The 12521-nt window shown below is 50.8% G+C and overlaps 1 pseudogene across 1 annotated transcript in view; it reads right to left on the reverse strand.

Annotated features, from left to right (window-relative positions):
* The window catches only part of LOC310753811 (inositol polyphosphate 5-phosphatase OCRL-like), an 863084-nt pseudogene that overhangs the window by 825205 nt on the left and 25358 nt on the right, over window positions 1–12521 (reverse strand). Inside the window, exon 12 of the transcript in view lies at window positions 232–417. The product of the transcript in view is annotated as an inositol polyphosphate 5-phosphatase OCRL-like (transcript). The remainder of the gene's footprint in view (window positions 1–231; window positions 418–12521) is intronic.

A 12521-nucleotide genomic window follows, 5' to 3' on the forward strand; every position in this document is an offset into this window, starting at 1 on the left:
GTTGGGAACACTTGGGTTCTTCTGAGCCGCTCTAAGGAATACCGTATGCTGGATGTCCCACCCGCTGCCACTCCACCAAGGTGCCACTATACTCACAGCAGGAGTTTGTAAGAGCGAGTCGGTAGCTAAGATATAAATCAATTGGGACGTTTGCAACCTGCACACCCCAAAACTGGTACTGGATTCCAGCCCACACCCATCCTTTCAATGGTACCGTCCCCCTCAGCTCACCTGGTGGCAGGCATTCTTGAAGAGGTGGTCCACCAAAAGCCAGATCTCCTTGGCCGCTCAGTGGAGTCATCACCATCCTGGGGTACGATATCCAGAAACTGCTTCTCCTGGAGGTCCAATGACAAGGGGGACTGGCATGAGAGCCTGACAGAATGTGTGCCTGTATGCATTCTTTCCTTGCTCCAGCTGGGTGGACAAGTCTTGCCCTCTGAGGCCACAACTAGGGCTGGGCGATAGCTGGCTTTCAACACGGTGATATATCACTAGCTAAACATTGCAATACACCAATATATCACAATGTCTGAAATAAGATGGAGCTATGTAGAGGCATTGGCTGGCTTCAGGGTTTTCCCCGCATTGTGATTTCTGCTGCCCCCTGCAGGAGGGCAGGGGAAAGCTGAACCGGCAGAGTCCACAGGGGCTGCAGGAATCTAAAGAAGCATTGGGTAGGCCAAGGTTTTGAAAATGGTATAGGTGCAATATATTCTGAACAAAAGGCTAAACTAATTGTAAATAATGTGGTGACGGAAGAATTTAAGATAGAGAAAGGGACACGACAGGGATGCCCAATTTCCCCATTGCTCTTTATTTCGGTCCTGTAGGTCCTGCTGAACATGATTAGAAGGGACCGGTTGGTTAAAGGTGTGATGGGATGATGAGCTGCTTGTGCGCGAAATTCTTAGTCCCTCAGAGTTTGGCTAAGTCCACAAACCTCTGTCTGTAACGGAGCCCCTTAAGCATGGCTCCGTCAGTCGCTGGTAGAATCCGACAGTGGGCGTTTACGGAATTTCCTCCAGCATAAAAGCTCCTTAACGGAAACGCGCCTCCTGGACTCTCGGCGCGACAGTTTCCGGCGAGGAGTGGGTGTCCCTATAGGAGGTCCTGAAACCTCCCCACTGTTTTCGCTGGAAGTGTCTCTGAGCCATCCCTCCGACTCACTTTCCCTTGGAGCTCCTTCTCTCCCCCTGCTGGTTCCCTCCTCAGCTGATAAGTCTCTCCCAACCTCTGTGAGCCCTTTCCCTTCCTGTTCTTCCGATGGCAGTTCCCTGACATCCACCTCCCCTCCAGGGCCCCCTTCACCCCCTCCCCTCCCTTCCTCTGCGGGCGGCGAGGGAGCAAAACCCCTGAAAGAACCTCCCTCCTCTTCCGAAGTCTCGAACATTTCCCTCCACCGGTTGCTGTTTCTGGTTTCTAAGTACTCCTCCTCATCGGAGTCTATTCCTTCTTCCAACTCCGATTCCGTAAATCCTTCCAGTTCCTCCTCCTCGTCGGTGGTGCCAAAGTACTCCCTCCGGAACCTCGCTACTGACTGAGGCTTCCTAGGGAACCTTTGATGAAACGTTTCGATCAAGATCTCGTCCTTGACCTCCTCTGCCGTCACCCAGGTGTTTTCTGACTCCGGTTCCCCTTCCCACGCTACCAAATACTCCACCTGATTACCCTTCCACCTGGAGTCGATGATTTCCGCCACTTGGTTGCTGCTTTCCCTCTCTTCTAAGACTGGTCCCCGTGTGGAAACCCCTTCACTTCCCCCCCTATACGGTGACAATAATGACCTGTGGAACACTGGGTGCAGTTTTATGTGGTTCGGTAACCGGAGTCTGAAAGCCACTGGGTTGACCTGTTGAATGACCTCAAATGGTCCCAATCTTTTGGGTCTCAATTTCTTGCAACCCCCCTTGAACGGCAACCCTTGGGTTGACAGCCACACCTGATCCCCCACCCTTATGGTTTCACCTTCCCTTCTGTTCTTGTCTGCCTGCCTCTTATATTCTTCTTTGGCCCTTTCTAAGTTGAGTTGGAGTTGACGATGGATCGCTTCCATTTCTTCTACAAAATGTTCGGCGGCCGGGACGCTCCATCTCTCCCCTCCTCCCCCTGGAAATGCCCTGGGGTGGCACCCATAATTAGCCAAAACGGGGCTCATCCCGGTGGACACATTCTCCGCATTATTGTAGGCAAATTCCGCCAGCGCCAACTTTTCGACCCAATCGTTCTCTCTGTCATTGACATAACACCTCAGGTATTGTTGGAGGATACCGTTTGCTCTTTCCGCCTGCCCGTTGGTTTCTGGGTGCCGGGCAGTCGAAAAATTGACCTCTACGTGCAGTAAGCTCATGAGCTTCCTCCAGAACCTGGACGTGAATTGTTTACCTCTGTCTGAGACCACCCTCAAGGGGGCGCCATGCAGCCTAAAGATATGTTCTACAAACAATTTCGCTGTCTCTTCCGCTGTGACTGCATGTGAGCATGCTACAAAGTGGCCCATCTTAGTTAACAGGTCTACTACGACCAGAATGGCGGTTTTGCCCTTGGATTTCGGCAGATCAGTCATAAAATCTATCGATACCGCCTCCCATGGTCGTTCTGGTGTGGGTAACGGTTCTAATAACCCCGCCGGCGCCCGCCTTTCTCCTTTGGCTCGCTGGCATTGGTCACACCCTCTTACATATTCCCGTACATCTTCCCTCACCTTGGGCCACCAAAATTCCCTGGTAACCAACCACATGGTCTTGTGTTGCCCAAAATGCCCCGCTGTGGGGTTGTCGTGCAGCTGTTTGAGTACTCTCCCTCTCAATTCCCCTTCGGGTATATATATAGCCCCTTTGTAATACAATGCCCCGTTTCTTTCTTCAAAACCCCCGGGGTTTTCACCCTCTCTCCTTAGACATCTGAGCTTATTCTGGGCGTATTCATCATTCTCCGTTCCCTCTACCAGTTCCCTTTGCCCCACCAATGCCGCCCCACACACTCAGCGGTCCTCTGGGATGATATGTCTCTCTTCGGGTGCTCCCTTCCCCTCCTTCTTCCGCCCTTCACTGGGATTTGAAACTGCGCGCGCGCGCGCTGTTCCAATTTCCATCGGCTCTCCTGGCGGGATGGTTGGCTCCGGAATCTCTCGAATGCGGAAATCCCTCCAACGCTCCCCTTTCCCTTCCCGCTTCTCCAAGGCTCTCGCCTCCTGGCGCGCTCCAATGGTCAGCGCTGATTTGGTCAGCTGGTCCATAGACTCCGCCCTGGGCGCCCGGGAAAGTTCGTCTTTCACAGCCGAAGAAAGTCCCTCTTCGAAAAGCATTTGAATGGGTTCCGCCGATAGATCCCACCCCAATTTATGTATCAACATGGTAAACTCAGTGCAGTACTCACGGACAGATCGGCTCCCCTGTTTACAAGCCATCAACTGTCTGCGCACCACTCCCTGCTCAATGTCGCTGGAAAACATCAGGTCCATGGCGCGAAAAAACTTCCTCGTGTCCCTCAGGACGTCATTATTCCCTGCCATCAGGGGTCTAACCCAGTCTCTCGCCCCCCCTTCGAGATGGCCAACCACAAACGCCACTCGCGATTCCTCGTCTGGAAAGTCGTCAAACTGCAGATTGAGAGCATACTGCATCTCTGTCCTAAAGGCTTGATAGTTCCTGGGATCCCCCCCAAACTTCTGCACCAATCCTGGCATCTTTCTTGCCAGTGGGGAGCCTTTTGCCTTTTCTGCATCCTGCGCCCTCCTCTCCTCGAGCCTCGCCGTTTGCAGCGCTAGCTGGACCTCCAACACCCGGTACCTTTCTTCCAGGCTTGGACCCGCTCCAGCTCCTCCCGCTTCTCCGGTTCCAGCTGGGTTACTCATGATGCCTCTCTGCACAAGCTGCTTTCAGGGACTGTCGGATTGCTGTGATGGGATGATGAGCTGCTTGTGCGCGAAATTCTTAGTCCCTCAGAGTTTGGCTAAGTCCACAAACCTCTGTCTGTAACGGAGCCCCTTAAGCATGGCTCCGTCAGTCGCTGGTAGAATCCGACAGTGGGCGTTTATGGAATTTCCTCCAGCATAAAAGCTCCTTAACGGAAATGCGCCTCCTGGACTCTCGGCGCGACAGTTTCCGGCGAGGAGTGGGTGTCCCTATAGGAGGTCCTGAAACCTCCCCACTGTTTTCGCTGGAAGTGTCTCTGAGCCATCCCTCCGACTCACTTTCCCTTGGAGCTCCTTCTCTCCCCCTGCTGGTTCCCTCCTCAGCTGATAAGTCTCTCCCAACCTCTGTGAGCCCTTTCCCTTCCTGTTCTTCCGATGGCAGTTCCCTGACAAAAGGTATACAGGTTGGAGCTAAACAGTATAAACTGAGAGCATTTGCAGATGATCTAGTTTTGACGTTACAGGAGCCAGAATCTAGTACCAAAAGAGTTTTAGAACTAATTCAAGAATTTGGCCAAGTGGCAGGATTTAAATTGAATAAGTCAAAAACTAAGGTTTTAGAGAAAAACTTAACACCGATTGAAAGAGGGAAGTTTCAGAATGAAACAGATCTAACTGTTGTGAAGAAAGTGAAATACCTGGGGATTAATATGACAGCAAAAAATGGGAATTTGTTTAAAGATAATTATGAAAAATGTTGGGCGGAAGTGAAAAAAGATTTAGAAATTTGGACAAATTTGAAGCTTTCCTTGTTGGGTCGAATTGCAGCTGTAAAGATGAATGTATTGCCTAGAATGTTGTTTTTGTTTCAAACATTGCAAATTGTGGACAAGATGGACTGTTTCAAGAAGTGGCAGAAAGACATTTCTAAATTTGTCTGGCAGGGCAAGAAGCCAAGAATAAAATTTAAGATATTAACCGATGCAAAAGAAAGGGGTGGATTTGCCCTGCCAGACTTTAAACTTTATTATGAATCAGCAGCGTTCTGCTGGTTGAAAGATTGGCTACTTCTTGAGAACACAGACATTTTGGATCTAGAAGGTTTTAACAATGTTTTTGGGTGGCATGCATATCTGTGGTATGACAAGGTTAAAGCTCATAAAGCATTTAAAAACCATATTGTCAGAAGAGCATTGTTTAATGTCTGGACAAGATATAAAGATTTACTTGAAAATAAAACCCCAAGGTGGTTATCACCGATGGAAGCGAAGGCTCAGAAAAAGCTCAATATGGAGGCCAAATGGCCAAAATATTGGGAGATTTTGGAACAAGAAGGTGACAAATTGAAATTGCAGAGTTTTGAGAAACTAAAAGATAAAGTGCGAGACTGGCTTCATTATTTTCAGATAATGGAGGCTTATAATTTGGACAAGAAAATTGGCTTCCAGGTGGAAAAATCCAAACTAGAAACAGAACTGTTAGAACCCAAAACTAAGATACTATCAAGAATGTATAACTTGCTGTTGAAATGGAATACTCAGGATGAAACGGTTAAATCTGCTATGATTAAATGGGCACAAGATGTTGGACATAACATTATGTTTGCTGACTGGGAACAGTTGTGGACCACAGGTATGAAATTTACGGCATGCAATGCCTTAAGAGAAAATATTATGAAAATGATATATAGGTGGTACATGACCCCAGTCAAGCTTGCAAAAATTTACCATTTGCCTGATAATAAATGTTGGAAATGTAAAGAAAATGAAGGTACATTTTTTCACCTTTGGTGGACGTGCCCTAGGATTAAGGCTTTCTGGGAAATGATTTATAATGAATTGAAAAAGGTATTTAAATATACCTTCGTGAAGAAACCAGAGGCCTTTCTCTTGGGCATGGTCGGCCAATTGGTGTTAAAAAAGGATAGAACTTTCTTTATGTATGCTACAACAGCAGCAAGAATACTCATCACAAAGTATTGGAAGACGCAAGATTTACCCACTCTTGAAGAATGGCAGATGAAGTTGATTGACTTTATGGGATTGGCAGAAATGACTGGCAAAATCCGTGACCAGGGAGAAGAGTCGGCAGAAGAAGAATGGAAGAAATTCAAGGACTACTTACAAAAATACTGTAATATTAATGAATGTTGAGTGATGTTGGATTGAAATTAAGTGGTTTCTAGCTGTAATGGTACAAAAGAATATGAAAAAATAGTTCTTTTTTCTTTGTATATAAGTAAAAGTTTAAGCTACAATAATTTAAGAAGATGGATAGAAAATAAGGGGTTTTTTAACTGTAATGTTATGAGATAAGGATTTGCTGGATAAACAATCTGAACTGGAATACAAGAAGGGGAGGCATGAGGAGGTCAGGGAAATATGTTATTGAAAAATAAGTTATGAACTTTATGTGTTTTTATTATTTTTTCTTTTTAATTTTTTCTTTGTTTGTATAAAATGGAAAATTCTAATAAATATCTTATAAAAAAAAAAGGAATCTAAAGAAGCATTGTCTGGCTTCACAGTTTCCCCCCACATGGTGTTTTTTGCATAGTACACACACACACCATGATTCGCAATATATTGCCAGGTCAGAAATTATGAAACCAGTTGTAATGGTTATATGGGGTTGCTTGTGCGTAAGTTGCCGCCACTCCTGGCTAGGTTGACTGGTTAAACCTTTTCCTGGCTGGACAGCCCTTCACTTCGTGGCTGTTTCAGTCGCTAGCAGAATCCGTCAGTGGGCGTTTCTTGAACTTCTTCCAGCAAAGAAGTTCTTTGACGCCAAGTCTACGCCTATTTTCCCTGCGTGGAAGTCTTCTGTGCAGGGTGGGTGTGGGAAGCGGAGGACCTGTGCTCTCCCCGCTGGTCTCCGGTGAAGAGTCCTGGAGCCCCCTCTCCGGTTCCCCCATCCGCCCCCCTTTATCCCTGGTGTTACGCTGATTTCCTTCCCCAGCTGATGAGTTCCCTCTCTCCCTGCTGGGCCCTTCTCCGGCATCGCTTGGGAACCTTGCCTCCACTTCTGGCTCCGATGTCAGTTCCCTGACATTCACCTCCCCCCCAGGACCCCCTCCACCCCCGGCCTGACCTTTTGACCCAACTTCGTCCCTTTCCTCGGCCGACGATGCGGGGAATCCCCGGAAGGAGCTGTCGCCATCCTCTGAGGATTCAAACTCCGCTTCCCACCCTCTCCGATCTCTTCCCGCGGGGTGGCCCTCCCAGTCCGATTCCTCTTCCTCTGATGCCTCTCCTCCCTCCTCTTCGGAGGCAGGAAAACCCACAAAATCTTCTTCATCATCTGTGGTTCCAAATTGCTCCTCCCAGAATCTCGCTAGTGGTTTAGGTTTACCTGGGAACAGGCTGTGGAACTCCTCCATAAGATACCCATCATTGATAGCCTCCGCGGGAACCCACGTGTTTTCTGACTCGGGTTCTCCCTCCCAAGCTACCAAGTACTCCACCTGGCGCCCTCGCCATCTTGAATCGAGTATTTCCGTGGCTTGGTTGTGGTGTTCCCTCTCCTCTACCTGCAGGTGTGTGGTGACTTCTCCCTCTCGCCCCGGGAATTCCCGCCCCTCCCTGTACGGTGAGAGTAGGGACCTATGGAACACCAGGTGTATTTTCATGCTGTCAGGCAACTTGAGCTTGAATGCCACGGGGTTCACCTGCTGTGTTACCTCAAAATGTCCCAGCCGTCTTGGCCGCAACTTCTTGCACCCTCCCTTAAAAGGTAACCCTTGGGTTGACAACCACACCCAGTCTCCCACCCATATGGTCTCCCCTTCCCGACGGTGCTTGTCTGCCTGCCTCTTGTAAATTTCCTTGGCCCGTTCCAAGTTCATCTTAAGTTGCTGGTGCAAGGCCTCCATTTCTTCCACAAACTGCTCTGCCACAGGTACGCTCCATCCTTCCTCCCCCCTCCCCGGGAAGGCCCTGGGGTGACACCCATAATTGGCCATGAACGGGCTCATTCCCGTGGACACGTGTTCAGCGTTATTGTACGCAAATTCAGCCAAAGCTAATTTCTCTACCCAATCGTTCTGTCTCTCGCTGACGTAGCAGCGTAGGTATTGCTGGAGTATACTGTTCGCTCTTTCTGCTTGCCCGTTGGTTTCCGGGTGTCTCGCCGTCGAGAAGCCCACCTCGACCTGCAGCAAGCTCATGAGCTTCCTCCAGAACCTTGAAGTAAATTGTTTCCCGCGATCTGAAATGACCCTTGAGGGAGCCCCATGCAGCCTGAAGATGTGATCCACAAACAACCTGGCTGTTTCCTCTGCCGTCACCGCATGTGAGCAAGCTATGAAATGGCACATTTTTGTCAGTAGATCGACTACCACCATGACTGCTGTCTTCCCCCTTGACTTGGGCAAATCTGTCATAAAATCGATGGACACCACCTCCCAGGGTCTTCCCGGCGTGGGTAAGGGTTCCAGTAACCCTGCGGGGGCAGCCCTCTCCCCCTTTGCCCTCTGGCAGCGGTTGCACCCCCGTACATACTCCCGTACATCTTCCCTTACCCTTGGCCACCAGAACTGCCTGGTGACAAGCAGCATGGTTTTGTGCTGACCAAAGTGCCCCGCTGTTGGGTTGTCATGGAGTTGTTTGAGTACCCTTCCCCTCAAGGTCTCCCCCGGTACGTACAGTGCCCCCTTATAGTACAGTAGCCCTTCCTTTTCCTCAAACCCTCCCTGGTTTTCCCTTCCGTCCTGGAGTTCCCTGATTTTAGTTTGAGCGAACTCGTCGTTTCTAGTAAGCCCGGCCAGTTCTCGTTTCCCAACCAACATTCCCACACACACCCATCGGTTCTCGGGGAACACGTGTCGGACTTCCGGCGCTCCCTCTCCTTCCATGTACTCCGGCTTCCGGGAGAGAGCATCTGCTCTTACGTTTTCCTCTCCCGGCACGTACCGGATCTCGAAGGAAAACTTGGAGAACTCCTGTGCCCATCGAATCTGTCTCTGGTCGAGTACTCGCGCAGTCCTCCAGTATTCCAAGTTCTTGTGATCCGTACAAACCTGGATCTTGTGTTGCGCCCCTATTAACAGATGTCTACATTGTCGAAACGCTGCATAGATTGCAAGCAGTTCGCGGTCATACACCGTGTAGTTTTGCTCCGACTTGCTCAGCTTCCTCGAGAAAAAGGCGCACAGCCTCCAGCCCTGCTGGGCCCCTGGCTGCAAAAGTACCGCTCCGATGGCTCGGTCTGACGCGTCGGTCTCCAGCCTCATGGGCTTCTCCAGATCCACGTGCAGGAGCTGCTCTTCCGAAGCGAACGCCTTCTTCAGTCTTTCAAAGGATTGCTGGGCCCCTTCTGTCCAGTCGAACTTCTTTTTGCTACTGAGACAATCTGTGATGGGCGCTGTCAAGTGGGCGAAGTACTTGATGAACTTCCGGTAGAAGTTGCTGAACCCTAGGAACCTCTGCACGTCCTTCCGGGTTTTGGGGGCCTTCCATTCCAGCACCGCCTGCACTTTGCTGGGGTCCATAGGTAGGCCCTCGTCTGACAACTTGTACCCCAGAAACTCGACCTCTCTTGCGTGAAATTGGCATTTTTCCAGCCTGACCCACAACTGGTGCTTCTGCAGTCTCTTTAGCACTTCCCTGACGTCTCTGACATGTTGCTTCTCATTGTCCAAATAGATTAAGACGTCGTCCAAAAAGGCTACGCAGTTCTTGTACAGCAGGGACCCCAACACGTGGTGCATGAAACCTTGAAAACAGGCGGAGCCCGACTGTAATCCAAATGGCATAACTAAGTACACAAAGACCCCCAGGGGGGTGAACATGGTGGTTTTCCATTTGTCCCCCTCCCTCATCCTAATCAAATTGTACGCTCCCCTGAGGTCCAGCTTGGTAAAGATTTTCCCCTGCCTCACCCGTGTTAAAATGTCATCAATCCTGGGCATTGGGAAGGTCACGGGTTCTGATACAAGGTTCAAGGCCCTGTAATCTACGACTAATCTGGGCTGATTTGTATCCTTTTTGTCCACAAAGAACACCGGACTGCCCCCCACCGCCTTTGATTCTCTTATGAAACCTCTCTTCAGGTTCTTGTCAATAAATTGCCGCAACTCCTGCATCTCCCGGTCAGACATGGCATACAGCTTACCCACTGGCAGCTGAGCCCCTGGGAGTAAGTTGATTTGGCAGTCAAAGGGCCTATGGGGGGGTAGTCTATCCACCTCCTTCTCGCTGAAGACCTCCTGCAGGTCAGCATATTGTGGTGGTACCTCCCCTTTCGGCTCCACCGCCATCCCAGCCACCCTGGCCATGGTCATCCTTGGGTTTCCCCCCCCCCCCAGACAGTGTTCCAAGCAGTGAGCTGGCCCAAAGGTGACCGTCCGCTGATGCCATGCCACTACTGGATCATGCAGTGCCAGCCAGCTCATTCCCAGTGTGGCTACGTGAAAGGCAATGGTCTCCGTGTGCTTGGAAACCCTCATTCTCATTGGTGGGGTCTGGTGCGTCACTTCCCCTCCCAGAAGTTCCCTGCCATCGATGGTGGTCACTTGCAAGGGAAAATCCAGGGGCAGCAGGTGAAGTTGGTGCTCCAGAGCGAAGTCTTTGCTGAAGAAATTGCAGGAGCTGCCTGAATCCAGCAGCCCCTTCACCTTAACTGGGTGCCCATTCGGGAGTTCTAGCACCACTTCTATGGCTATAGCTGCCTTGGGGGGGTCTGGCTGGGGCACTTCTATTGGTTGCTGGCCTGGCTGCTGTGCCCGCTGATTGGCAGCCAAGCGTTGGCGTTTCCCTGCGCCTGCCTCTTTTCCCCCTCCTCCTCACAGCCAGCAGCTCCCACCATCCCTTGCCAGGCCTTTATTTGAGGGCAGACCCTGGCAAAATGTCCTGGCCGTTGGCAGAGGAAACACTTCTTGGTGGTTTTCCAATCCTTTCCCTCCTTCTTGCGACCTTCACTGGAGTTTGAAACCTCGCACGCGCGCGCCATCTATTTCCATTGGCTCAGCTGGCTGGGAAGGCTGCCTCGGCATTTCAGGAATGCGGTAGTCATGGCAACGTTCCCCTCTCCCTTCGCGCTTCTCCTGAGCCCGCGCTTCCTGTCTTACTCCAATCGCAAGCACAGCCTTGGTCAGCTGATCCATCGACTGCGGGCGGGGCGCGCGGGAAAGCTCGTCCTTCACCATTGGGGACAACCCCTCCTCAAACAACATTTGAATGGGTTCAGAGTCCAGATCCCACCCGAGCCGGTGGATCAGCATCGCAAAACGCGACCAGTAGTCTCTAACTGATTGGCTCCCCTGCTTGCACCCCATCAATTCCCGTCGAGTCACATTTTGCTCCACTTCACTGGAAAACATTGCATCCATCACTCCAAAAAATTTCCTAAGGTCCTTCAAGGCAGCATTTTGCGTCGCCATTAGGGGCCTGATCCATTCCCGGGCCGCATCCTGTAGATGCCCGACAATATAGGCCACCCTTTGACCATCATCAGCCAAGTCATTATGCTGCAGTTTCAAAGCGTACTCTATTTCCGTTCGGAACGCGTTATAGTCCTGGGGCTTCCCCCCAAACTTGTGTACCAGTCCCGGTACCTTCCTTGCGACGGGGGTGGGTCTGACCTGTGCATCCTGAGCCCGCCTTTCCTCCAGCCGCGCCGTCAGGAGAGCCACATGCTGTTCCAAATCTCGGTTCCTCTCCACCAGATTTTGCACTCCAGCTGCTTGCTCCGTTGCGCCGGGTCCTCCGGTTTGGCTCATTATTCTGCCTGCCTGTCGCTGCGCACAAGCAACGTCAGTGACTGACGGATTGCTGTAATGGTTATAAGGGGTTGCTCGTGCGTAAGTTGCCACCACTCCTGGCTAGGTTGCCTGGTTAAACCTTTTCCTGGCTGGACAGCCCTTCACTTCGTGGCTGTTTCAGTCACTAGCAGAATCCGTCAGTGGGCGTTTCTTGAACTTCTTCCAGCAAAGACGTTCTTTGACGCCAAGTCTACGCCGACTTTCCCTGCGTGGAAGTCTTCTGCGCAGGGTGGGTGAGGACCTGTGCTCTCCCCGCTGGTCTCTGGCGAAGAGTCCTGGAGCCCCCTCTCCGATTCCCCCATCTGCCCCCCTTTATCCCTGGTGTTACGCTGATTTCCTTCCCCAGCTGATGAGTTCCCTCTCTCCCTGCTGGGCCCTTCTCCGGCATCGCTTGGGAGCCTTGCCTCCACTTCTGGCTCCGATGTCAGTTCCCTGACACCAGTCTCACTATCTAGACTTCAAGCTGATTTGAAAATATATCTATATTGACGTATCACCCGGCCCTAGCCACAGCAAGCATCTCAAGTGGGAAAAGAAAAAACAAATTGCTCGCACCCCAAATCCAAGCTCCCCCTCCCCCTATTAATATGCCGCTAGTAATCCTCCCACTCCGGATGTGCAGTTCACCCAAAAGCTTACTGAATATGCAGCTGTGGACATGAGGTTTGGCTAACATTTTATTTAAATTGCTGGAACCTGCCCTGGGACCTTATGGTGAAGGGCAGGAAATAAGTAACAAAAACAGCAACAGAACATGGATGGGCCTTCATAGGTTGATGGGCTGCAGCCCCAGCCAGCATGATGAGATGATGGGGTCACATGTTCACCACCCCTTGTCTAGAGCACGTTGCAGAGGCAGTGGTAGAAACTGAGCAACAGCTGGAGCCCCAGCCCACAACTTTGTAT

This window comes from Podarcis filfolensis, assembly GCF_964270895.1.
Source record: "Podarcis filfolensis genome assembly, chromosome: W".
Classification (NCBI taxonomy): Eukaryota; Metazoa; Chordata; class Lepidosauria; order Squamata; family Lacertidae; genus Podarcis; species Podarcis filfolensis.